This window comes from Cetorhinus maximus, chromosome 21, assembly GCF_964194155.1.
Source record: "Cetorhinus maximus chromosome 21, sCetMax3.hap1.1, whole genome shotgun sequence".
NCBI classification, from domain to species: Eukaryota; Metazoa; Chordata; class Chondrichthyes; order Lamniformes; family Cetorhinidae; genus Cetorhinus; species Cetorhinus maximus.
In genome coordinates this window covers 46,569,998-46,597,985 of record NC_135899.1, presented here as the reverse complement: position 1 = coordinate 46,597,985, position 27,988 = coordinate 46,569,998, and the positions used below count along the sequence as shown (strand labels likewise).

General features: G+C 45.7%; 1 long non-coding RNA gene across 1 annotated transcript in view; it reads right to left on the bottom strand.

Annotated features, from left to right (window-relative positions):
• The window catches only part of LOC144695386 (uncharacterized), a 63,604-nt gene extending 46,170 nt beyond the window's left edge, over nucleotides 1-17,434 (bottom strand). Inside the window, exon 1 of the long non-coding RNA XR_013579948.1 lies at nucleotides 17,240-17,434. This is a non-coding gene — a long non-coding RNA (uncharacterized LOC144695386). The remainder of the gene's footprint in view (nucleotides 1-17,239) is intronic.
• Between the last annotated feature and the right edge of the window lie 10,554 nt (nucleotides 17,435-27,988).

The window sequence follows — 27,988 nt, the reverse complement described above, 5'->3', positions numbered from 1 at the left end:
CCTTCGATCAATGATGCTTACAATGGATAATATTTAAGAAGCATTAACCTGAGCCTGAGCTGCGCGAATAACATTCCTTGACAAAATAAGGAACGCTGTTATTTCAATGTCAGTTTGATGAAAGGGAGTTACTTGATAACAATAACTTGGATTCATATAGCTTTTTTACTTAGTATAACATCCCAAGGCATTTCACAGCAGTGTCAGCAAGCAAAATATGACACTGACCCACATAAGGAGAAATGACGGCAGATGGCCAAAACATTAGTCAAGGAAGTAGGTCTTAAGGAGTATCTTAAAGAAGGAATGAGTGGTTGCAAAATGGAGAGATTTAAAGTGGGAATTCCAGAGCTAAAAGCCAGCTGAATGCACAGTGGCCAGTGGTGAGGTGATTAAAATGGAGGATGCCCACAAGGCCAGGAGTGGAAGTGAGCAGATATCTCAGAGGGTTGTTGGGCTTGAGGGTTTGTTTATTCATTCATGGGATGTGGGCATTACTGACAAGGCCAATATTTATCGCCCATCCCTAACTGCCCTCAGGTGAGCTATCTTAAAACTACTACAGTCAGTGTGATAAAGGTACTCCCAGAGTGCTGTCTTGTAGAGAGTTTCAGGATTTTGATCCAGCAACAATCAAGGAATGGTCAGGATTCAACAGGTGTTATTTATATGGTATTTATATAGTATTTTATATGACTAATCCAGTTAAATTTCTGGCCAATGGTAACCCCAAGGATGTTGGTAATGGAGAATTCATTGATGATAATATTGTTAAATGTCAAGGGGAAGTGATTAAACCCTCTCTTGTTGAAGATAGTCATTGCCTAGTACATGTGGCATCAATGTTACTTGCCAGTTAATTATCAGCCCAAACCTGAATGTTGTCTAAGTCTTACTGCATGCAAGTGCCAACTATTTCAGTATCTGAGGAGCTGTGAATGGTACAGGACACTGTGCAATCATCAGCAAACATCCCCACTTCTGATTTTATGATGGAGAGAAGGTCACTAATAAAGCTACTAAAGATGTTTGAGCTTAGGACACTACCCTGAGAAACACCTACACATTTGTCTTGAGGCCGAGATGATTAGCCTCCAACAACCACAGCCATCTCCTTTTGTGCTAGGAATGATTTCTGCTAGTGGAAAGTTCTTCTCCTGATTCCCATTGTATTCAATTTTACTCAGGCTCCTTATGCTATACTCAGTCAAGGCAGTCACTTTCACCTCACCTCTGGAATTCAGCTCTTTTGTCCATGTTTGGATGAAGGCAGTAAGGAGGTCTGGAGCTGAGTGTTCCTGGCAGACCCCAAATGAGCGTAGGTGAGTAGGTTGTTAATGAGTAAGTCCTACTCAGTGGCACTGTCGAAAACATCTTCCGTCACTTTGCTGATGATTGAGAGTACATTAATGGAGCAGTAATCTGTCCTGCTTCTTGTGAACAAAACAAACTTGGGCAATTTTCCACATTGTTGGGTAGATGCCAGTGCTATAGCTGTATGGTAGCAGCTTGACTAGAGTCACTTCTACTTCTGGAGCACCAGTCTTCAGCACTACTGCCAGGATGTTATCAGGATTGATGGCCCTTGCTATATCCAGTGCTGATAGTGATAGTGACGGTCAGTAAGAGGTGCACGGTCAGTGAGGGGAGACGTCGACCTGAGTGAGACGGAGACCGAGTGAATATATTTGGGAATTTGGTTCAAAGTGGGAATTTAATTGGTAAATCTTTTTCAAGTTCAATTTTAGAGTAAGAGTCAGCTTCTGACCTAGAACTAGCAGCCTTTAAGTAAGTTAAATAGCTTAGTTAAATAGGCAACTGCCTTAGAGGCAATTAATTGTCAATCACCTGAAAGCCCTTGCCTGAATAGGTCCCTGAATAGATGTTGATTACTGTAGCAGGAAGCTAAGGTAGAGAGTGACTCATCACAGCTCTACGTAAGGAAGGGACTTGTAAAGTGCATGGTCAGTGAGGGGAGACTTCAGCCTGAATGAGACAGAGACTGAGTATTTGGGAATTTGGTTCAAAGTGGGAATTGTTTGCATCGGGGCAAAAAGGTGCTTTAGATAAGCTTTACTGCAAGAAGTAAAGTATGCTGAGTGGGGAGTTCGGTGAAGGGTGGGGAGAAGGTGCTTTTTTTCTTCTACTCTTTTTCAGCCCCCAGTATTTGATTTCCACTTTGGTGCAGTGGAAGGAACAGGTAAACCAGTAACTGGTATCATTAATGCTGTTTAATCAGTATTGTAAGTACTATATTGTTTTATCAGTATCGTAAAATTTACTGGCAATGCCAAAACCCACTGGGAGATGTAGGCAGTATTAATTATAATTAATTAATTAGCAATTATTAATTAATTAATTAACACATATTAGAGATAGCAGGACAGGTGATGTGCTGTGATTGCAGGATGTGGGACCTTCTGGATACTGGTGTCATCCAGGGCAAACACATCTGCACTAAGTGTCTGCAGCTGCAGGACTTCAGCTCTGAGTTATTGAGCTGGAGGCCGAGCTGCATGCACAGCGGCATATCAGGGAGAGGGAAAAGTCACCTGGACTCTTTATTCCAGAAGGCGGTCACGCCCCTTAGGATAGAGTCTTCTGATTTGATCAGTGGTCAGGGACAGGTGAATGTGACTGCAAGCAAGGCGGGTAATGGGACCCAGAGGGCAGGAGTGCAGGAGCTTCAGCCCTTGCAATTGTCCAACAGGTTTGAGGTTTTTTCAGCTTGTTTGGATGAGAGTGGGGGTTGCAGGGTGGATGAGCGAACTGGCCATTGCACCACGGTACAGGAAGCCATTCAAGCAGGGGGAGTTACAAGGAATGTAGTGGTAGTATGGGATAGTATAATCAGAGGGATTGACACCATTCTCTGCAGCAAAGAGCATGAGTCCAGGTGGCTGTGTTACCTGCCCGGTGCCAGGGTTGGGACATCTGCTCATGGCTGGAGAGGAACTTGCAGTGGGAGGGGGAGGAACCAGTCATTGTGGTCAATGTATGTACCAACAACATAGGCAGGACAAAGAAGGAGGTTCTGCATAGTCAGTATGAGAACCAAATGAAGAAGCTGAACCTCAAAGGTCATAATCTCTGATTATTACCTGAGCCACATGCAAATTGGCATAGGACAAATCAGATTAGGGAGATGAATGCGTGGCTCAAAGCCTAGTGTGGGAGAAGTGGGTTCTGTTTTGTGGGGCACCAGCACCAATATTGGGGAAAGTGGAATCTGTACCGTTGGGACAATCTACACCTGAACCGTGCTGGGACCGGTGTTCTTGCAAGCCGCATAACTAGGGAAGTAGGTGGGGCAAGGGTACAAATTTGGGAAGGTCTGGTAAATCAAAGAGTAAAGACAAGGTAAAAGTAAAAGGTATTATACTATTACAGGAAATAAAAAACAGACCAGACAGGAAGGGATAGAGGGTACAAATCTAACAGTAAATCAACAGATGAGACTTGAGGTTAGAAAAAGAATAAAAGGATAAAACTAAAGGATCTGTATCTGAATGCACGCAGCATTCGAAACAAAACAAATGAACTGAGAGTGCACATAGAAATAAATAAGTAGGGTTTGACACAAAGACATGGCTGCAGGAGGACTTGTATTGGAACCTGAATATTAATGGCTATAGGACATTTAAGAAGGACAGGAAGCAAGGAAAAAGTGGAGGGGTAGCATTGTTAGTTAATGATGACATTAGTACAATAGAGAGGGATGACCTAAGTTCAGGAAACCAGGATGTGGAAATAGTTTGGGTAGGGATGAGAAATCGTAAAGAAGTTATTTGTGGGAGTCGTGTACAGGACCCCTAATAGTAACTACATGGTAGGATGCAGCATAAAGGAAAGCATAATGGGAACTTGTCAGAAAGACACAGCTATAATCAAGGGAGATTTTAATCTACATATAGACTGGAAAAGTCAGGTGGGAAAAGGTAGCCTGGATGAGGAGTTCATAGAATGTTTCTGGGATAGTTTCTTAGAACAGCACATTCTGGAGCCAACCAGAGAGTAGGCTATACTAGACCTGGTATTGTGCAACGAGTTGGGATTGATTAATGATGTCATAGTGAGGGCACCCTGAGGTAGCAGTGACCATAATATGATTGAAATTTACTTTCAGTTTGAGGGTGAGAGGAGTGGGTCCAAGGCTATGTTTTTTAAACTTAAGTAAGGGCAATTATGAAGGCATGAAAGCAGAGCTGGCTAAAACAAACTGATAAATTAGGTTAAGGGATAGGTCAATAGGGATGCAATGGCAAACAATTAAGGAGATACTTCTGAAAACACAGAATAGATACATTCCAATGAGTAAAAAAAAGTCCAAGGGGCAGTCACACCATCCACGATTAATTAGGAAAGTTAAAGATAGCATCAAACTTAAAGAAAAAGTATGTAATTGTTGCAACGATAGGTGGAAGTCCAGAAGATTGGACAGAATTTAAGGAACAGCAAAGAATGACTAAAAGATTAAAAGGGGGGGAAAATTAAAGTACAAGAGAAAGCTAGCCAGAAATATAAAAACAAATAGCTAGAGTTTCTATAAATATTTTAAAAAAGAAATGCATTAACAAAGTGAGTGTTGGCCCTATAGGAAGTGAGTCTGGAGAATTGATAATGGAAAACAAGGAAATGGCAGATGAATTGAACACGTATTGAACAAGTAATATCCCAGAAGCAGCTATAAATCAGGAAATGGAAGGGAAGGAGGAACTCAGGAAAATTACAAATGCCAGAGAAGTGGTACAGAGTAAGTTGCTGGAGCTGCAGGCTGACATGTGTTCGGGTCCTGATGGGCTTCATCCTAGGTTATTGAAGGAAGTGGCTAGTGAGATAGTTGATGCATTGGTTTTAATTCTCTGAAACTCCCCAGATTCGGGGAAGGTCCCATTGGATTGGAAGGCAGCAAATGTAACTCCATTATTCAAAAAGAGAGGGGACAGAAAGCTCATGGCACAGGGGTTAACATATTGGCATGGATAGAAGATTAGCTGGCTAACAGGAAGCAGAGAGTAGGCATAAATGGGTCTTTTTTAGGTTGGCAAGATGTAACGAATGATGTACCACACAGATCAGTGCTGGGACTTCAGCTGTTTACAATTTATATAAATGACTTGGATGGAGGGATGGATGGGATAGTTGCCATATTTGCTGATGACATAAAGATAGGCAGGAAAGTAAGTGGTGAAGAGGACATAAGGAGATATAGGACAAAAAGATATAGATAGGTTAAGTGAGTGGGCAAAGATCTGGCAGATGGAGTATAATGTGGGAAAATGTGAAATTGTCCATTTTGGCAGGAAGAATAAAAGAGAAGCATATTATCTAAATGGTGAGAGATTGCAGAGCACTGAGATACAGAGGGATCTGGGTGTCTTACTGCATGAATCACAAAAAAATAGTATGAAGGTAAAGCAAGTAATTAGGAAAGCTAATAGAATGTTATCATTTCTTGTGAGCAGAACTGAATACAAAAGTAGGGAGGTTATGCTTCAGTTATACAGGGCACTAATGAGATCACATCAGGAGTACTGTGTACAGTATTGGTCCCCTTATTTAAGGAAGGATGTAAATGCGTTGGAAGCAGTTCAGGGAAGGTTTACCAGACTAATACCAGGAATGGGTGGGTTGTTTTATGATGAAAGGTTGTACCGGCTAGGTTTATAACTGCTGGGGTTTAGAAGAGTGAGAAGCGACTTGATTGAAATGTATAAGATCCTGAAGGGTCTTGACAAGGTGGATGTGGAGAGGATGTTTCCTCTTGTGGGAGAATTTAGAACTAGGGGTCACTATTTAAAAATAAGGAGTTGCCCATTTAAAATGGAGATGGGACGAAATTCTTTCTCTCAGAGAGTCGTGAGTCTTTGGAACTGTTTTCCTGAAAAGGCAGTGGAAGTAGAGTCTTTGGATATTTTTAAGGCAGAGATGGATAAATTCTTGGTAAGCAAGGGGATGATAGGTTATCAGGAATAGGCAGGATGCAGATTAATGTTACTATCAGATCAGCCATGATCTTATTAAATGGCAGACTGAATGGCCTACTCCTGCTCCATGGTTCATATGTTCATATATATCTGAGCAGATAAGGAGGGAGCCTATGATGAGATTTGAAAACAAGGGTGAGAATTTTAAAATTGAGGCATTGCTTAACCGAGAGCCAATGTAGGATTAGGGTATAAATAGTCTTTTTTTTTTGCCCCAGCAGCCTTGTGAGTTCAGCCTTGGAAAGGCTGTATTTTTCTAGCTGCTGTAGGAATTTATTGTCAGTTCTATAGTAGGGAGGAAGGCAACACTAACTAGAATCCTTCTGTTTTTGTGTTTATCTTTTGTACTTGTACAAGATAAACGCACAAGAAGGTTTTGTTCCCAGTCAGTACTCGATGAGTGCAGCTGATTGCTGTACAGAAGATCAATAGATAACTTTATTTTATAGACTTGGCAGTCAAGGCTCAATTACAACCATAAATTTCAGAAAGATTAAATGGAACCAATTTTAAGTTACCTAATGCTACTTAATATGTATAATAGGTTAAATATAGCACAAAAGAATTTAGTGACACACTTTGACCATCATCATTCTCAATTATAAGTCATTTTCTGCAAATAGTAGTTCAATGGTACAGGTGTTGGGAAGGACAAATGATGGGCAGTGTTGGATTCAGCACAAACTACAGAACTACATCTTGTCTGATCCAGCCCAGTAGTTTAAAAAGATGGAAGATAAGTAAAGTCAAATTTGGAAGGCCAGAGGAAAGCCTTTCTCTGTTGCACCCCACAAAACAAATTTCCTTTCCACCACTCTTTGTCTGCCTTACTGTCTCCTTATTTCTCTTTTTCTGCCTGCATCTCTCTTTTTCTCTCCCTCTTTCTGTCTCACTTTATTTTTCCTATTCTGACTTTCTATTAATTTTGCCTGAATTTTTTTCAGTCTTTCTCATTTCATTTTCCACCATCATTGTTTATTTTCCACTTTACATTTTTCTTCCTTTGAATTCCCTCCCTAAACTTCTCCACCTCTCCAGCTCTCTCTGCTCCTTTCAAACACTACCACTGTGACCAAGCGTGCCCTAATTTTCCTTTGTTGGATTGACATCAATTTCTGTCTGATTTTTGTCTACAGCTTCTAGTTAAATTTAAATGGTCAAGGACAGGTGCAAGTGCCTCGTGGAAAGTCAAGTGCAAATAGCACACAATTCTCCAGCTTAAATGCATTGGCATAACTGTTGACAACACCAGTCTCAAATGTGTCAAGACAGCTCATTAATTGTGGGAGAGAAACATTACATGTACACCAAATCTAGAGGGAGGTCCACGATGGACAGAAACATCCTAAAAGCCTTAGGAAATCTTCAAGTCATTTCAACACTTTGGCAGATTTTGCAAAGGGTAAAAACTGGGGAAGAAATAGAAGCAATTGGCACTGTGGGGGAGCAAGAGAGAAAAGCCAAGGAAGCTGGGGCAGGAAAGAGAAACTTGCAGAGCAGACAGAGAAAGGAGAAGGCAGGGTATTGGGATTAGGAAGGTGTTCAACTAGATTAACTATTGAAATCTCTGGAATGGAGCTTGAACCCACAACCTTCTGACTTGGGGAAAGTGTGCTGTCGCTGAGTCAAGGCTGACGCAAAAATGGATGTTGTTGTTAAACTATAAAATCGCTTTTTGACGTGATTCATCCTGGTTTTCGGGCTGCATGTGGTTGCTTTGCATTGCACAATGCTTGTTTCCTAAAATGGATCAATTAGTCCCCTTTTGGAGGTTTGCTCTTTACTGCTGTATCACTGCTATTCGAGGCACGTCACCTGAAGTAGGCTGACCTCCCTGTTCCCTACACATCAGTATCCTCCTGCTTCAGCTCAGCACAATTCCATAATCTACAGTCAACAAGAAATGTAAATGTTGCTTTAAGAGTGATACCAGTACATGTTTGCTCCTGTCAGGAAACCATTGTTAGAGGAGATGAAGCTGTTGTATTCCGAATCCATTTTAAATTGGAAATTTGTTTTTGGGAGTGAACTTTAGCTTCTTCAGTGACTTGGTGAAACAAGATATCTGTAGAGTGTCAGCTAATCTGTGAGGCTGTAACTGTCATCTAATAAAAATGCCGTGGACAGCTGTAATCTTCTCATGGATTCTTATGTTTATTTTTTTCTGTGCATATAAATAGAAATGATAGTTTCTGTTACATTCTGCGGTTGTGCTGTGGAGCCTTACTGAGCCTTTAAGGTATTATTACCTCAAAATACCAATCTAAAATCAAGAGCGTTGACCATAGAGAAGGTGATGTAATGACCTTTAGCCAAGGTGAAGTTCAGCTTAAAAGGAGAGATCATTGTAACCAAAGTTAGAAGATTAAACAAAAGGAAGAGATCTAGAAAGTTGAGCTGACTGGATGTAACATGCTCAGCATCACCATGTTTTAGCTGTATATAGCTTATAACCTTTAAAAAACTGCAAGGGTTTGACTCCTGTATCGTGGATCCTTATTTCTGGTATTGACACAGGATTGCAGTTTCTGTTGAAATGGTTGCAAAAATATATTTCTAAAACGTACACATCAGCCTCCACATTTCGAACATGTGCAAATTGTACTGGGCATACATCATCTGCAATCAAATAAGAACACAGCAGATAATCCACGGACATCCGGTCTGTCCATCAGCAAAATGTAGAGTGGAGAAAGCAATGTGTCGCCAATGTTCCAAGAATGGAATTTCAATTCCAAAAATCAACAAAACCACAAATCCGGACAGAGCGAGAGAGAGAGCGAGAGAGAGAGAGATAAGTGCAACCTGGTGAGTATAGAGAGAGAGAGAGAAAGAAAGAAAATCTCAGGTGCAGAGAGAAAGAGAGGGAGCCACAGACGCACACAAATAGAGGGAGACTGCAGGGTTTGATAAAGGAAGAGGGAATTTTTTTTATGCATTCATGGAATGTGGGCACGCTGGCTGGGCCAGCATTTATTGCCCATTGCTCATTGCCCTTGAGAAGGTGGGGGTGAGCTGCCATCTTGAACCGCTGCAGTCCATGTGGTGTAGGTACACCCACAGTGCCACTAGGGAGGGAGTTCCAGGATTTTGACCCAGCGACAGTGAAGGAACGGCAATATATTTGCAAGTAAGGGTGGCGAATGATTTGGAGGGGAATTCCAGGTGGTGGTGTTCCCATGTGTCTGCTGGCCTTGTCCTTCCAGATAGTAGCAGTTGTGGGTTTGGAAGGTGCTGTCTAAGGAGCCTTGGTGAGTTCCTGCAGTGCATCTTGTAGATGGTACACACTGCTGCTACTGTGCATCGCTGGTGAAAGGAGTGAATATTTGTGGGGTGCTAATCAAGCGGGCTGATTTGTCCTGGATAGTGTCAAGCTTCTTGAGTTTTGTTGGAGCTGCACTCACCCAATCAAATGAAGGGTATTCCATCACACTCCCGACCTCTGCCTTGTACATGGTGGACAGGCTTTGGGGAGTCAGGGGGTGAGTTACTCGCTGCAGCATTTCTAGAGTCTACCTGCTCTTGTAACCATAGTATTTATATGGCTAGTCCAGTTCAGTTCCTGATCAATGGTAATCCCCAGTATGTTGATAGTGAGAGATTCAACAATGGTAATCCCATTGAATGTAAAGGGGCATTGTTTAGATTCTCTCTTGTTGGAAATGGTCATTCCCTGGCACTTGTATGGCATGAATGTTACTTGTCACTTGTCAGTCCAAACCTGGATATTGTCCAGGTCTTGCTGCATTAGGACATGGACTGCTTCAGTATCTGAGGAGTTGCAAATGGTGCTGAACATTGTGCAATCATCAGCGAACATCCCCACTTCTGACCTTATGATGGAAGGAAAGTCATTGATGAAGCAGCTGAAGATGGTTAGGCCCAGGACACTACCCTGAGGAACTCCTGCAGTGATGTCCTGGAGCTGAGATGATTGACCTCCAACAACCACAACCATCTTCCTTTGTGCTACGTATGACTCTAACCAGCAGAGATCACAGATAGACACAGGGAATGAGCAAGAACCACAAAATATACACAGGATAAGATATTGAGATAGAGAAAACAAGATTTTAAAACAAAGATAAGAATTTTAAAAATTAAGGTGTTGTTCACTTAGGAGAATATGTAGCTCAGTGAGCACAGGAATGATAGGTGATAGGATTTCGCATGCGTTAAGACACGGGAAGTAGAGTTTTGTATGATCTCAAGTTTCTGAAGGATAGAATATGTGTGGCCTGCCAAGAGTGCATTGGAATAATCAAATCTAGAGGCGAGAAAGACATGGATGAAAATTTCAGCAGGAAGGGAGTGATAGATAAGGCAATGTTAGGAGATGAAAATAGACGGTGTTATTGATGGCAGTTACATCAGGGTTATGGGGGTGAGGGGGGCGGGTAAGGCCAGCCCCAAGAACCCATCCAATTTGCAAATAACTTCAATTAAGCCAGCTAGAGAGCAGCAGGAATGGAGATGGAAAGCTGGCAGGCTGGTCAGCACTGTCGCTTTCAGCACCTGCCTCAGTCTGTTCCCACCCCCAGTGAACCTGAAACCTAAATGTTTTGCATAATTTCTTTACTTTTCAATTCTCTCCCCCTCAAAATAATCCCCAGTGTTTGGTTACTTTTTTATGGCCTTGTTAACCTGTGAAGCTACTTTTAGTCATTTATGTATTCGTATTCCCAGGTCCATTTGATCTCTACCCCATTTAGATTCTTATTTTCTAAGCAATATCAACATCCTTAATTTTCTTGCAAAGCATAATACCTCACATTTATTTATACTGAAATTCATTTGTCAATTATATGACCATGCTTCAAGGCGGGTAGGTGATGGAGTAGTGGTATTGTAATACCAATAACCCAGAGACCCAGGGCTCTGGGGACCTGAGTTCAAATCCAGCCATGGCAGAGGGTGGAATTTCAATTCAATCAAAATCTGGGGGAGAATTTTCTCCCCATCAGGGGGTTAGTGCAGGGGCAGGCACACAGCTGGGCACTCCCATTTACATGGGCAGGCCAATTAAGGCCCCCCCAGCGTGACACATGCCCGGAAGCGCTGAGCGCTCCCTTTGCGGACGGAGCGTGGGGGTAGGCTGAGTCGGGGCCTGCGCTCCTTCACGCATGTGCATGAAAGAGGGCAGATATCTCCCTGAGGCACGGAGCTGCCTCAGGGAGATTATTTTCATGTATAAAACGTTGAATAAAGGGAGAAAAAGATTTTAAGGACATGTCCCCTCATGTGAAACTATCACATGAGCTGGGAGATGTCCATTAATGTAAATAAAAAATTTCCAACAATTTAAAAATGTTCATGAAACCTCATCCCACCCATGGATGTGGTTCCATGAAAAATGCGAAGGCCGCCTAGGCTCTTCGCCTGCCTGCCAACCTTAAGGTTAGATGGGCAGCTCAGGTCACTAATTTAATTGATTGTTAAATGGCCTTAATAGACCTTTGACAGCTTGCCTGCGTGCCCGCCGAACTGAAAACCTGAATGACGCGCGGTGATGTCGGGACGCACGCCCGACATCACCTTCCATCATTTTACACCTCGGCGAGCAGGCCCCGCTCCCGCTCGCCAAGCCTGGAATTAAAAACCCAATGATGACCATGAAACCATTGCCGATTTTTGTAAAAACCCACCTGGTTCACTAATGTCCTTCAGGGAAGGAAACCTGTCGTCCTTACCTGGTCTGGCCTATGTGACTCCAGACCCACAGCAATGTGGTTGACTCTTAAATGCCCTCTGAAATGGCCTAGCAAGCCACTCAGTTGTAACAAACCGCTACAAAGACACAAAAAAAAAATGAAACCGGACAGACTACCTGGCATCGAGCCACCGGAAACGACCACGGGAATCGCAGCCCTATCAACCCTGCAAAGTCCTCCTTGCTAACATCTGAGGGCTAGTACCAAAATTGGTATAGCTGTCTCACAGACTAGTCAAGCAACAGCCTGACATTGTCACCCTCACGGAATCATACCTTACAGATAATGTCCCAAACTCTACCATCACCAGCCCTGGGTATTTCATACAAAACATAGGAGCAGGAGTAGGCCATTCAGCCCTTCTAGCCTGCTTCACCATTCATTGTGATCATGGCTGATCGTCCAACTCAATAGCCTGCTCCGGCTTTCTCCCCATAACCTTTGATCCCTTTCACCCCAAGAGCTATATCTGACTCCTTGAAAACATACAATGTTTTGGCCTCTACTACTTTCTGTGGTAGTGAATTCCATAGGCTCACTGAGATAAAAACAAAAAACTACTGCGGATGCTGGAAATCCAAAACAAAAACAGAATTACCTGGAAAAACTCAGCAGAAACTGAGTTCTGCTGAAGGGTCATGAGGACTCGAAACGTCAACTCTTTTCTTCTCCGCCGATGCTGCCAGACCTGCTGAGTTTTTCCAGGTAATTCTGTTTTTGTTTTCCACAGACTCACTACTCTCTGAGTGAAGAAATTTCTCCTCATCTCAGCCCTAAATGGTCTAACCAGTATCCTCAGACTGTGATCCCTGGTTCTGGACTCCCCCACCATCGGGAACATCCTTCCTGCATCTACCCTGTCTAGTCCTGTTAGAATTTTATAGGTCCCCCCTCATTCTTCTGAACTCCAGCGAATATAATCCTAACCAACTCAATCTCTCCTCATATGTCAGTCCCGCCATCCCAGGAATCAGTCTGGTAAACCTTCGCTGCATTCCCCTATAGTAAGAACATCCTTTCTCAGGTAAGGAGACCAAAACTGCACACAATATTCCAGGTGCGTGGTCTCATCAAGGCCCTGTATAATTGCAGCAAGACATCCCTGTTCCTGTACTCGAATCCTCTGGCTGTGAAGGCCAACATACCATTTGCCTTCTTTACCACCTGCTGCACCTGCATGCTTACCTTCAGCAACTGGTGTACGAGGACATCCAGGTCTCGTTGCACATTCCCCTCTCCCAAGTTATAGCCATTGAGATAATAATCTGCCTTTCTGTTTTTGCTCCCAAAGCGGATAACCTCACATTTATCCACATTATACTGCATCTGCCATGCATTTGCCCACTCACTCAGCTTGTCCAAATCACCTTGAAGCATCTCTGCATCCTCCTCACAGCTCACCCTCCCACCCAGCTTTGTGTCATCTGTAAATTTGGAGATATTACATTTTGCTCCCAAACCTAAATCATTAATATATATTGTGAATAGCTGGGGTCCCAGCACTGATCCCTGTAGTATCCCATTAGTCACTGCCTGCCATTTGGAAAAGACCCATTTATTCCTACTCTTTGTTTCCTGTCTGCCAACCAGTTTTCTATCCATCTCAATACACTACCTCCAATCCCATGTGCTTCAATTTTACACGCTGTATAGTCCTGTTAGAATTTTATAGGTTTCTATTAGATCCCCCCTCCGGCTTCCCACTGGCAGGACAGACCCAGCAGAGGTGGCGGCACAGTGATATACAGTTAGAGGGAGTTGCCTTGGGAGTCTTCAACATTGACTCCAGACCCCATGAAGTCTCATGGCATCAGGACAAACAAGGGCAAGGAAACCTCCTGCTGATTACCACTTACTGCCCTCCTTCAGCTGATGAATCAATACCCCTCCAAGTTAAATATAACTTGGAGGAAGCACCGAGGGTGGCAAGGGCACAGAATGTACTCTGGGTGGGGGACTTCAATGTCCATCACCAAGAGTGGCTTGGTCGCACCACTATTGACCAAGGTGGCTGAGCCCTAAAGGATAGAGTTGCTAGAGTGGGTCTGTGGCAGGTGGTGAGGGAACCAACAAGAGGAAAAACAAGCTTGACCTCATTCTCACCAACCTGTCTGCCGCAGATGCATCTGTCCATGACAGTGTCGGTAGGAATGACCGCTGCACAGTTATTGTGGAGACCAAGTCGCGCCTTCAGATTGATTATACCCTCCATCGTGTTGTGTGACACTACCACCATGCTAAATGGGAAAGATTTCGAACAGGTCTAGCAACTCAAGACTGGGCATCCATGAGGCATTGTGGGCCATCAGCAGCAGCAGAATTGTACACGAACACAATCTGTAACCTCATGGCCTAGCATATCCCCCACTCTACCATTACCATCAAGCCAGGGGATCATCCCTGGTTCAATGAAGAGTGCAGGAGGGCATGCCAGGAGCAACACCAGGCATAACTAAAAATGAGGTGTCAACCTGGTGAAGCTATAACACATGACTACTTGCATGCCAAACAGCATAAGCAGCAAGTGATAGACAAGCTAAATGATCCCACAACCAACAGATCAGATCTAAGTTCTGCACTCCTGCCACATCCAGCTGCGAATGGTGGTGGACAATTAAACAACTCACTGGAGGAGGAGGTTCCACAAATATCTCCATCCTCAATGATGGAGGAGCCCGGCACAGCAGTGCAAAAGATAAGGCTAAAGCATTCGCAAAAACAATCTTCAGCCAGAAGTGACGAGTGGATGATCCATCTCGGCCTTCTCCGGAAATCCCAGCAACACAGGTGTCAGTCTTCAGCCAATTCAATTCACTCCACGTGATATCAAGAAATGGCTGAAGGTACTGGATACTGCAAAGGCTATGGGTCCTGACAATATTCCAGCAATAGTACTGAAGGCTTGTGCTGCAGAACTTGCCCCGCCCCTAGCCAAGCTGTACCAGTGCAGCTACAACACTGGCATCTACCTGGCTATGTGGAAAATTGCCCAGGTATGTCCTGTACACAAAAAGCAGGACAGATCCAACCCGACCAATTACCACCCCATCAGTCTACTCTCAATCATCAGTAAAGTAATGGTGCTATCAAGCGGCCCTTGCTTAGCAATAACCTGCTTGCTGATGCCCAGTTTAGGTTCTGCCAGGGCCACTCAGCTCCTGACCTCATTACAGCCTTGGTTCAAACATGAATAAAAGTGCTGAACTCTCAAGGTGAGGTGAGCGTGACTGCCCTTGACAAGGCAGCATTTAACCGAGTGTGGCATCAAGGAGCCTGAGTAAAACTGGAGTCAATGGGAATCAGGGGGAAAACTCTCCACTGGTTGGATTCATACCTAGCACAAAGGAAGATGGTTGTGTTGTTGGAGGTCAGTCATCTCAGCTCCAGGACATTACTCAGCCATTGGTACACAGGTACCATGGGCTCTGCACAGGTTACGAGAGAATCTTGACCACATGCTCAGGCAAGGAAGGGGTTTCACACCCTCCTGGCATCACAGGCATGCAAAGAGCGACCAAGATTTCTAGACATTATTGGGGGACCTGATCATAAGGAAGCCAGAAATAGAAGCACAATGCTCAAATTCCGGGTGCAATAGTGATGAGGAGTGACATGCTGCTCAGGAAGGGCAGATCCCAGGTATCAGGAGAGGTAAAGGAGGCAAGAAGGCCACAGAGGTAATACTCCCAGAATGGGATCTACCAGCGAAGAAGGAGCTACTCTGAGATGACCAAGACAAGGCATCACAGGAGCCTGCGACTCTCCAGGCAGATGGTCATGGAGATTTGTGCCTTGTCGTGGAAGAACTTGTACCATGCAGCACCATTCACCATGCTCTGTCAGTAATCATCAAAGGCACCGTGACATTAAACCTCTTCACCTCTGGCTCTTTCTGAGGATCAGCTGCAGACCAGCAAATGGCTGCACACTACTGCATCTCGCAGGTCACTAATGTCCTTTATGCAAAAGTTGGACAGTACATTCAGTTCCAGACAGATGGGACCTCGTTGGCACAGAGGGCAGTGGGTTTCACCTCCATTGCTGGATTCCCACAGGAGCAGTGCATTATCGATTGCCACCGTCTGGCCATCAAGGTACCCAATGAGCGGTCGGTGAGATCCATCAGCTGGAAGGGCTTCCATTTCTTCAACATTCAACTGCTCTATGACCATAGCCAGAGCTTCCTCCATGTATTGTCACGAGGCCATGCCACTTCACTTTTGAAAACATGATTTTCAAACTTTCAATTGATTGGAAATTTTGTGATTTGAAATGAGACAGAACAAACTACTTAAAATACAGGGCCACCTTCCAAGGTGAAGGTGAAAAACAAACAAGCCATCTTCAGGAGAGTGCAAAGAAAGAGTCATTTCATATAATTCAGAGACCCATCAAAACTTATCACTGTCCAAGGAAGAGTCATTAAAATGCAAAGTGCCGGATATTGAAACAATGGCTGCTACAGACAAACCCACCCAAAACCCTTTGGAAATACACGATGGGTGAAGCATAATAGACCAGGCTGCAGTCACTGCAGAAAGATTGCAAGAAAGACTTCAACAAAGGAAACAGACTGAAAGCTCTCTCTCTCTCTCTTTCTCTCAGAACAAGTGTATTACTTGGTTTAGGAGCTAACTTAACTAGAAAAATACCAGCGAACCAAAATCTCGCAATAATTGCAACATCTTCAATATAAGAGCATAAGAAATAGAAGCAGGAGTAGGCCATTCAGCACTTCGAGTCTGCTCTGTCATTCAATGGGACAATTTTAGTTGCCCTTGAGAAGGTGGTGGTGAGCTACCTTCTTGAACCACTGCAGTCCATGTGGTGTAGGTACACCCACAGTGCTGTTAGAGAGGGAGTTCCAAGATTTTGACCCAGTGACAGTGAAGGAACGGCGATATATTTCCAAGACAGGATGGTGAGTGACTTGGAGGGGAACTTCCAGGTGGTGGTGTTCCCATGTGCCTGCTGCCCTTGTCCTTCTAGGTGGCAGTTGTTGTGGGTTTGGAAGGTGTTGTCTAAGGGGCCTTGGTGAATTCTTGGCTGATGATCTACTTCAACACCATTTTCCTGCATTATCTCCATCTCCCTTGATGTTTTTAATATGTAGAAATTTATTAATCTCAGTCTTGAACATACTCAACGACAGAGCCTCCATAGCCCTCTGGGACAGAGAGTTCCACCTGACCACATCCACAAAACCAACTAATCCAAACCAGCTGCAATATTTTAAAATCTACACCTCAAAGACAATCAAAGGACACTTAACCCATACTCTTCACATTTTTTATTGGACTCCAGCTTCCCTTATTTCTGATACCTGTGTGTGTTTTTATTATTTTATTTTCTTGGGCTTAGGGGTTAATAAATTTGCTCTTTCTTTGACTCAAGAAACCTTGTTTAATTGGCTCCTTATTACTCACAGCCTAAATAGTTAAATACATTTGGATTCGGAAAATACATGAAAAAGAAACTTAAACCTTTGTTGTGACCAACCGAGGAGGCTGAATAAAGGGGAGCCAGTTCACTCCTTCTCACCTGGTCGTACCAGTATGCACTCACTTTCCTGACAGTTGTCAAGACTCCCTCATCCTTCGATTGTCCTGGCTGCCACAGCTCTTCACTCCAACCTCAAAACCCCATGGTGGGTTTTTGGCAACAAGGTTATCCCTTGAAGAAATGGTTATTCACTCTTTACAAAACCCTGAGACAGAGCCACAGAGGTGTTCCAGTCATTGCCATCTGCTCATGAGGACCATCATCAAACAAGCCATCGGGCTTCTGAAAATACAGTTCCAGTGTCTGGACCAGCTGGGTGGCATCCTACAGTATACTCTTGCAAGAGTTTCACTCATTGTGTGGGCTGTTGCACTCTCTATAACGTGTCCATCCAGATAGGTGTAGGCATTGAAGAGGATGATGCCCTGAAATGACACAGTTCATCAGAGGAAGGGGAGGAACAGGAGGGGAAAGGGGAGGAAGCGGAGGAAGATGCAGAACACTAAGGTGCCCCAGCTGTACAAGGGGGCGGCCAGGGCCAGTGAATGACTGGAGAGTCTCATCAGAATACCATCAGCAACAGGGAATATTTGATCCAGGCACATTTCAGCTGAGACCTTCTAGCCCAGAAGGCTGGCATGCTCTGGATCTCATTTTTAGCTACCTGTGGGAACACTTGCATTGAAGATACAGCTTTGAATAGATCCACCCTTAACTGTCCCACTTCACAGACTCTTGCTTCCCTTCACCATCTCCTTTTATCTCCTGTCCCACCATTAAATGAATGGAATCTCACATGTCCGGCATTATACGTCAATATTTACATGGTGTTGAAAAAGAAAAGTGCAATCACCTCAGCCCTTAGGGGCACTTCTGATGACTGAAGGGGAGCACCAGCTGCAGCGTGATTGGAATCCCCTCCAAAAATTTCTGCACCACCAGAACTACTGACTGGTCTATCCTAACAAGTGGAGCATCCTAAGTGCATCAGTGTGCAGTTCCTACATGCACTCAAAGTATTTCCACATATGACTCTCCATGAGTTTGGCCACTTGCTCAGTGGAGGAACTAATGTGTTCATAGCCCTGAGCTATGATGGTGCACATGGTCTGAATGGACTCCTACATTCTCAACCCATGACTCTGCAATGCCTTAGACAACTCTGACCTGTGGGAGCACACCTGTTGCCATCAAGCTAAGTAGATCTTCTTTCCTTTTGAATCTGTGCTCAGCTAAGCATGGTTGTGTCTGTCCTGCAATAACCACAGCTTCTTCTCCCACCTCCTCCTTTTACTTGTGCCATGCTCATCACCCTGTGCCACCCTGCCTAAGCACAAACGAGAAACCACCAAGGTGACTGTATCTCACATGTTGGAGGGTGCACTTGTTAGACATGATGGTGCTTTCTCTGATGTCTCTCCTAGCAATGCTTAGCCTGGCATAGACTTAGGAATCTGTTCTTCGCCCTCGACATCTGAAACTGTGGACCTGTGGGAGCCACAAGAAGAGACTATGAGAACTTGCCTTGGAGATCTTGCCTCTGCAGTGCTGAGGCTTCCCAATGCAGCTGAACAGTTGGCATGTTGCCGGATGAGTGGAATGTGCTGCATCGCTTCATCGAGACATTGCAGCCCATCTCACCTTCCCCAACTTCCTCATGTGCCATCTGGCAATCTCCATTGCTTCCTCCTCCACAATAGTAACAATGTGTAGTTTGGGCACTCACCCTTTCATGGGCATCATGTGCTCTTTTCTCCTATAAGGACTATAGAGGGAAAGATCGGGCCCTATGGCCAATGCCAGTGACTTTTTGACATAAGAGTTGCAGGTAAAAGTTCTGACAGGCCCTCAACAGCACTGGGGCTCTGAGCCACGCTGAGAGGTCCATATCATACCCTGAGCGTACATTACTCCCATATTCCGGAACAGCATGCACCCTGAGGCTCCTCAGCCGGTGTATCTGCTACCCATAATGTTGCACTCACCTTGATCAAGTGGAGAGGTCATTGAACTTTTCTGGATTAGTTGCTCCTGACCACAGGCCTGCTCACATTCTTGGCCACTTCAATCCACATCTGCTTGGTTTTGGAGCGTAGCCTTCTCCTGCCACCCTCCAAAATGAGGGCTTCCTCTTCCTTACTGCTTCAAGGAGGACTTCCAAGTCAGCATCTGTGAAGCGCAGGGCAGCCTGCCCAAAATTCTAGCTCTCTGTCTCTCCTCTGGGATCCCTCTTGTTTGCATCCTTGAAGTTAAGTGGTTACGACAATAGTGGCTGATGCAGTCGGTTTAAATCAGGCCCACACTCACTCAGTCCCCACTTCTATTTCTCTCCACCCCCCCCTCCTCCCCGTGGTCACTAATTGGCCATCCAACCTGACAACAAGCCAATCAACAATCCACCCCCATCAAAATCCAGGCCTGTGACCATTCCACACTATCCCCCAGGGTGCAATTGAAGCCAGGAATGATCTTGAAGTCCATTTCACAACCCTAGAAGGTAAATCAGGCCCTTGATAAGGCTACATCCAGAGTACTCCAAGCAATTCTGGTCACCATATTAAATAAAGGTATAGCGGCACTGGAGAGGATGCAAAAATGTTTTACGAGGATGGTACCTGAAATCCTGGTGTTTATCTATCAGGAGAGGATGAAAGGAGAAGCTTGAGGAATGACTTAATAGAGGTCTTTAGGATTATTAAATGTTTTGACAGTTTAGACACAGAGAGAATGTTTTCACTTGTGGAGAAGAGCAAAACTAGAGGCTATCGATATTAGATAGTCACCAAGAAATCTAATAGGCAATTCAGAAGTTCTTCATCCAAAGAGTAGTGAGAATTGTTGTCATATGGTGCACCGTGGTGTCTCAACGATGAGATCTTGAGACCTATATATTTAACTGCAAGTCCTTTATTGTTAACATTTAACTATTTACAGATCCAAGGTATGGGTCATGCATGAGGCTAGTTCCCGAGAGTTCTCTCTAGGCTGTTCTCTCAGTTTATTACCATGTGACTCTATACATCATACCGTGGGTGGTGCTGTTCTCCAGTCCCACGTTAACCCTTGCTCTGCTGAGCACCTTTACATTACAATGGCATGCAGGCACATAACACAACAAGAATGTAGAACTCAGTACCATAGGGAGTGATTGAAGTAAGTGGAAGGATTTAAGGGGAAGCTAGACAAGGATATGAGGGAGAAGGAAATAGAGGAAAGGCAGCAGTAGTGTTAAGTGAAGCATTAATGTCGGCATGGACTGGTTGGATCAAATGACCTATTTCTGTGCTGTATATCCTGTGTAATGTAATTCCATGAGTTCCGGGAAAGAAGGGCTTGGATTTGGGAGGCAACCAGGAACATGGGAGCAGGGGCAGGTCATTTGGCCCTTCATGTTTGCTCCACCATTCAATAAGATCGTGGTTGATCTGGTTGCGGTCTCAGTTCCACTTTCCTGTCTGCCCCCCATTACCCTTGACTCCCTTGACTATTAAAATCCTGTCTAACATGTTTTGGGATTTTGGAGAGATGCGACTGTTGCTTGCAAGGACAAAGAGGGTTAGGGGCTTGTTTTTGAGGAGAGGGCTAATGAAAGCAGATTTACAGGAGACTGGAGACTATCTGAGTAGAAAGCGTTATTGGCAACATCAGTTGACATGGAAAGCAGGAAGGGAAGTGGAGTGGTTGGCAGTTTAATGGAAATGAGTTGAGGGAAGAGGAGGTGAATCCCATGGGCGAGATGAGCTCAGCGAGAGCAGGAGGGAGATGGAGAACAACTAGAGGAGAGTGTGAGTTCAGGACTAGTGCATGTGGGTAAAGTTAGAGGATGTTTGTTGGAGGGCTATGGAAAGGGAGAGACAACTCAACCTTAGTAAAAACAAGTCCAAGGGGAGAATTTTCAGCATGTCGGGCACGCTGTACGGGAGCGGGCACGGAGCCGATCACTGCCCGCAATCGGCTCCACGCCGCCATTTTATGCCAACGGACCAATTAAGGCCTGCCCAGCGTGAATCGCGGCTCCCGAGAACAGCGGGAGGGGGCAGGCGTGGTGGGGCTTCAATGACCGCTGGGTCCAATGACTAACCAGCAGCTTGTTTAAAAACCACGCAGGCAGCCTTCCAAATGCTGGCAACGATGGCGCACCGGAGGGTTCCTGAGAGCAGTCTCGGAGAGCAGGCCAGGCAGGAGGACAGGTCGGTGGGGCATTGTGCCCGAGATTCTCGGGTGAGTGCCTTATTGTCCTCCTCGAGGAAGTGGCAGCACAGCACAGAATCATCGTGCCAAGGGACGGGAGGAGGAGGCCCTCCCATATGACGAAATATGCCCGGGAGGAGGTGGCAGAAAGGATCAGCGCACATGATGCGGTGAGATGCACCTGCGTTCAGTGCCGCAAGCGGTTTAATTACCTCTCGCGACCAGGAAGGGTGAGTACCATGTTGGCATGGGTCACTTAGCACAGCAGCTAGTGTTGGCCCCCCCTGGCACCCCCCCACCCCCCCACCCCACCCCCATCTCTGAATGTAGTTGCTGCATTGAATCATTCACGGCATGTAGCCTTCGCTGGGTGGGCCAGCATTTATTGCCCATGTCTAGTTGCCCCTGAGAGGGTGGCGCTGAGCTGGCTCGCGTATCCGCTGCATGTAGTGCACTTACACCCACAGGACTGTTTCGGGAGTGAACTCAAGGATCAGTACCTAGACACAGTGCTGGAATGCCAAAACATTTCAAAGTCAGGATGCTGACTGACTGGGAGGGGAACTTTCAGGTGGTGGGGCACCCATCCATCTGCTGCCCTTGCCCTTCTAGGCGGTAGTGCTTCCTTGTTTTGGAAGGTCATGCAGTGTGAGCGGCAAATATGATAGAGGCAGCATCTGGGCAAAAGGGTCAGCGGTGGCTGCTTACGGTGAGTGTACGTTGGCCCAGGGTCACAATTCACATGAGCCCTGCAATGTTTCACTCAGGTGGGGGTGGCAGGGATACAATGGCAATCCAGATACAGGGTGGACTAATCAGTGCTCCTCTCTCCTTTCAGGGGAAGACCACACACAATAACTCTGAGTGGATGTGGACTGGCGGAGGGCAGGCACATTTATTCATTCTCACCAGATACGAGCAGGAGGTTCTTGAGCTGGAGAGGTGCCATGCGCCCAGGTCTGCCAGCAGCGGTGAGATTGGGGTGCCAGGGGGAGGAAAGGGTGCCATGCACTGAGGTTACAATGTCTGTCATTACAACCATTCCACTCTTGACCATATATTGAATTCAGCATCCAACATGGGTTTCCCACTGATTATGAAAGGAGGAACACATCCTGATCGGGGGCCAGGCATGCACATTAACAGTGTTATGACTTCAACTAATCAAATGTCCTTGTTCTTCCTTTCAGCCTCACTGGAGCACAGCCAGAACGAGGAGGCAGAGGGCCCACCACTGAGACCTGAAGGCCCTGAAGAGATACACGCACCAGCGTCACACTATCTCAGCCAGGCAGGCACCAGCGCAGATACCAGCATCTTCATGAGATTAAGAACATCGGCTAGTGTCCCAGGGCACAGTAGTGAGGGCACTTCACACTTGCTTGAGGTGCAGGCGGCGACAGAGAGTGCCCATGGCACCGGCATTCGGAGGACTGCAGTGGACCAAGAACATGCTCAGTCGGTGGCTGATGATGGGCTTCTGGAGTCGTCCCTGAGGCAGCAGCTGCTGGATGTCCAGCAGGGTGTGCGGGAGGATCTGGCGGAGATACTTGAGGCAATGCGTGCCATGGTCTCCATAATGGAGGAGTCCATGCGGAGCATGAGCAATGCATTGACCCTCACGGCCGAGCGCACTTGCCTCCTCAATGGAGAGAGTGGCGACAACCAGGGCTTCCTGGGGATGCTTTCGGACCTGCAAGCCCTCACAGCGGCAGTGACCTCAGGTGGTCAGTGGCAGTGTGGGAGATGGATTGGGCACCAAGTATCCCAGCTAGGTGCCCACCCATCAATGGTGAGCAGGGAAGTCCAAAGCGACCTGACGTCGGCGCAGCAGCTGCCTATTGTCTCTTCAGGCTCCTCTCAGGGCGCTCCGGATGAGGGCACCAGGTTCTCCGCCCCTCTGCCAGTGACCATGGCATCTGATGAGGCTGCAGTGACTGGGGAGATGCCAGCTATGCCACTGGCTGCTACCTCCCAGGCGGGGCCTTCACAGGCTCCACGGGCCAGAGGACTCCCACCAAGGTCATCAAGAACAACAGGACAGCAGAGTGAGCAGGCTTTCTCCAATGCCAGTGCCAGTGAGCGGGGGTGCACCTAGACGTAGCACCCGGAAAGGTAAGCTTAAGGCACCTTAGGCACACCACGGGCTTCTCACTGGTGGTTTTATGTTTCCCCGGTATTAGCTGATTATTAGTCGGTGTGCCTGCTCCTGTCCTCCCAAAGGCAGTTCCCCTGGAGGCTGAATATGGACTCCTGGCCTCCTCCCCCTTCTGGCCCTCTCTTCCTCCTCAGAGGAGATGCCTGCAGTGGTGAGCACAACTCCCATTCCCAGGGTAAGGGAAGGCTGCCTGAAACCTGCAAGGCTCCAGAGTCCTGACCTGAAGCCTGTTATTCCTGTACAAGCAGCTCTGAAGAGATTTGAAGTTCCCCTGTTCACACAAGCAAGTAGCAGCAAGTTTGATAAGTAAATGGCTAACAAATAGCATTCGCGAGCCCACTCACCCCTCTTATACCGCCCGTGGATGAGGTTTTTAAAAATGTGGCCTACCCGCCTGCCCATTGCGCTCGTGCAACGCTCTGAAAATCGCACGGGCTCCGAAAAATCTCGGTGTATTAATGGCTCAAGGGCCTTAAGTGGCCCGTTAATTAATGGCGGGCGCGCATCGGTGATCATCGCGCACCCACCCACTGAAACATCGTGATGGCGCGGTGACATTGGGACGCTTGCCCGATGTCACCATGTGTCATTTTAAGCGTCGGCGTGTCGGGCCTGCACGCCTACACCAACATTCTGGCCCATGAATTCCTACCTTAATTATTGGAGGTGAGGGTGCAGGATGCATGGGAGAGGGATTTAAGAAGATGGTTTGCAGTAGAAAAAAGAAGTCAGGGGTTATCTTTGCAACCCTCTAGATCATTATAAGATATAAAAATAAAATTATTTTGCTCCAGAGTTTGTTGGTTATTCTTTAACAATTTTATGTTTGCCCCCTTTTTCATACCATACCACATATAGCATGACATTGGCTGCTTATTTAAAACAATCCAACATAACAATCAGTCAGGCACAATGCATACGGAGACCACAGGGTGTCTGCTGACAGCTTGCTTTGGAAAGTGGAGCTCCTGCAGTTTGGATTCATGTTAGACTCCCACAGTGATAGGACAGATGAAAAGAATCACTGTTTTTTTCAAAGTTATTTACAAATATCTTGCTTATTTCTTGTAAATGCCATCATGTTTACCATGTGGGAACTTTAGCCTAGTGGTAATGTTGATCACCCATTCACCTCTCATATCAATGGACAAGTGGTAATGTTATTAGATTAGTAACCCAGAGGCTTGGACTAATGTTCTGGGGACAAGAGTTCAGAGCCCATCACTATAGCTGGGAAAATTTAAATTTAATTAATAAATCTGGAATAATATGTTTGTCCTATTAATAACGATCATGATAGCAAAAGCCACCTGGTTCTTGTATGACCTTCAGGGAAGGAAATCTGCCATCTTTTTCTAGTCTGGCCTATACGTGGCCCCAAATCTACAGTGGTTGACTCTTAACCGCCCTTTCAAATGGCCTAGCAAGCTACTCAGTTGAATCAATCATCGATTGATAGCATTGTAACTCTTGTAGAGTTAAAACAATTAACTAAATTAACAATAACAAGGGAGAAATCAAGCACAGCCCCTAAGTCAGGTCAGCTGTAAAATCAAGGAAAAACTTTAAAGAAACCTTACAAACATCAAACCAAGATGTGATTAAAGGGGTCAAGGTGTACCTACACAACATGAAAAGTAGCTGTTCAAGAAGGTGGCTCATCACCACCTTCACAAATTATATGCAAGAAGGGTGGGATACCAGATATTCTGCCTTAAGTATATTTCTATTATGTGATTGCTATCTAGAATGGAATTTAATGCCTTTCCCTGAGGCAGGTTTGGAGGCAGAAGGGCATTTAATTGGGCAGGAGGGTGTTGGATGGAAACCCTGCCACCTTCCTGTCTCTGCCCAAATGAAGCCTGAAGATGGAAGGCTCGTGGACAGTCTTCCCATCCCACCGCCAATTGAGGGCCTTAATTGAGGCATTAATTGCCCACTTAAGCACCTCATTCCACCACTGCTGATATTCGTGGTGGGTGGGGCAGCCCCCATGTGGGAAGCCAGGAAAGCAAATGCTGTCATGTTTGCTTGCAGGCTCCCAGTGGGTCCATCTTTCAAAGATATTCAGTGCCTGATTGAGGGACCCAACATCCAAAAGGGGGGCCCCACTGAGAGCCATCCACATCCTTGCTGTCAACCCCCCTCCTACCCTCTCCTGCAACCCCTACCTCACAAGCTCAATCCTGCCCTCGCTCACCTGGGGCCTGCAGGCTCCCTCAGCGATCCTACACCTCTCCCTGGGTGCACTGCCAGCAGCAGCCACTGTTCCCGCTGGCGATGCCTGCAATGGAGATCTGCTGGCCGCCGATTGGCTGGAAGCTTTCAGGGACGGGAATCCTGCCCCTGGACTCCTGGATCCTAGCGAAGGCCCAGCACTGGGCACTATAGAGACTCTTAATACCAATGGGCCTTCTGAAAGGAAGCGGACTGCAGTCGGCTCTCCAGCCAGCAAGTGAGACCGCATCACTTGCATTAAATGCCAACTTGTATTTGATTGTCTTTTGTTCAATGAATTTACTTCAAGATGTTAAACTTAAAGTGATATCTGAGGGTGTGATTCTCATTGAAGATTAGGCAGACCCGATGAATGAGAGCTATAAATAATGAACAGACAGATTTCATTAGCTCAGGAACATTACTAAATGCTTGCCTAAATCTCCAGATCAGGATAGACGTTCCTCAGGGTCTGGAAAGTTGGAACGAGAGTGATCTATAAGATATGAGTCAAAATAGTCTAATATAATGAGGGCAAGAAAATCTCAGAAATGTAAATCCTCCACTCTTTTTACCTCATCAGCTTGGAGAAATCTCACTGATGCCAGAAATACTTCCAGTGGAGAGTCAATATTGATTGAGAACAAATGTATATTGGGCCTTAAAGGGCCACTGAATGAGATGGAAACCAGTTCAACCTGATTTCTGCCTATTTATGCCCCCGACGTACCTTTCAATTGTGCCTTTGTGAATTCTGGATCTCGAGGGCAGAATTTTCCCAGTCTCAGGATGTCAGGCCTGGAGGGCTGGAGGCTGGAACAATAGTAGGGAGCCACATCAGGATGGCTCCCTGATGCATTCCCACCATCAAGATCTCCAGTGGCAGGCAGGGCGACAGATCAGCTGCCTACTAAACAGGTAACCAATTTGCGTGATACATAGAGGCAATTTAAAGAGCCCACCAGCACTTTGCCAATGGTGAAGTGGCTTCTGCCGTGTGGGGAGACTGCCAGCAAAATGGAGGTGGCCTCCCAACGGCTTTCCTCTCCATTACAGGAGCCTGCTTGCTTGACCCCTCTGGGATCTTATTTTAAACTCATGCCTCCAAGGGAGCCTTTATTCTGAGGTGCCCTCTGGATCCCTGACCTGCCTTAGCAGTGCCCACCTCTCTCAGATGGGCTATCAAGGCTCAATAACTACCATCCCTCCGATTGGACCGGCAGCATTGGGAGCTGCCCCCACTGCCCCTTCCTCCCCCCCCCAACACTATCCTTAATAAGATGACAAGCTTAAGGGGGCATCCAGGAGGCTGCCTCAAGGAAAATTACTCCTCCATCTGGCTTTCAACAAGTGTGGACGTGGGACACTGTTTGATACCAACATTGGGGCCCCAAAGCCACAGGAAAATCCAGCCCCAACTCTTTTTCAATGTGGTTATCTCAGGGCTCACCATCTCCATCCTACAAAAACTCCAATTCATTAATATCCCATCCACCACTCACATCCTAATCTTCACAAAGCTCCACTCCCCTAAACCTTCTCCCTTGGCATCCTTCAATTTATGTCATATTAAAACTGCTTTATTAATGTGAAATTGTAGTTCATGTAAACAGCACAAAGGCTGTAAAATCAGTCACACCTTTGTTTATGTCAAAATAAGTTGTTTTAATACTGCAGAAATCATAGGTGAGCCTGTGTTTGGAAAATGGGGTCCAATGTTAGAAAAAAACAAAAAACTACTGCGGATACTGGAAATCCAAAACAAAAACAGAATTACCTAAAAAAACTCAGCAGGTCTGGCAGCATCGGCGGAGAAGAAAAGAGTTGTCGTTTCGAGTCCTCATGACCCTTCAGCAGAACTGAGTAAAGTTAGGAGAGAGGTGAAATATAAGATGGTTTAAGGTGGGGGGGGTTGGGGGGGGAGGCGGTAGGGGGGAGAAGTTGGTGGGGGGGGGTGGTGGTTGTAGGGACAAGCAAGCAGTGATAGGAGCAGATAATCAAAAGATGTCACAGACAAAAAGAACAAAGAGGTGTTGAAGGTCTTACCTTGAGTATCCTGCCATCCATTCTTAATTAGCACATTTTCTTAGATAATATCACCACCTTCAACACCTCTTTGTTCCTTTTGTCTGTGACATCCAATGTTAGATAGCTGACTTCAAAATGACATTGGCACATTGGAATGTGTTGGGAAAAAGGTGACAAAGATGATTTGGGGCTTC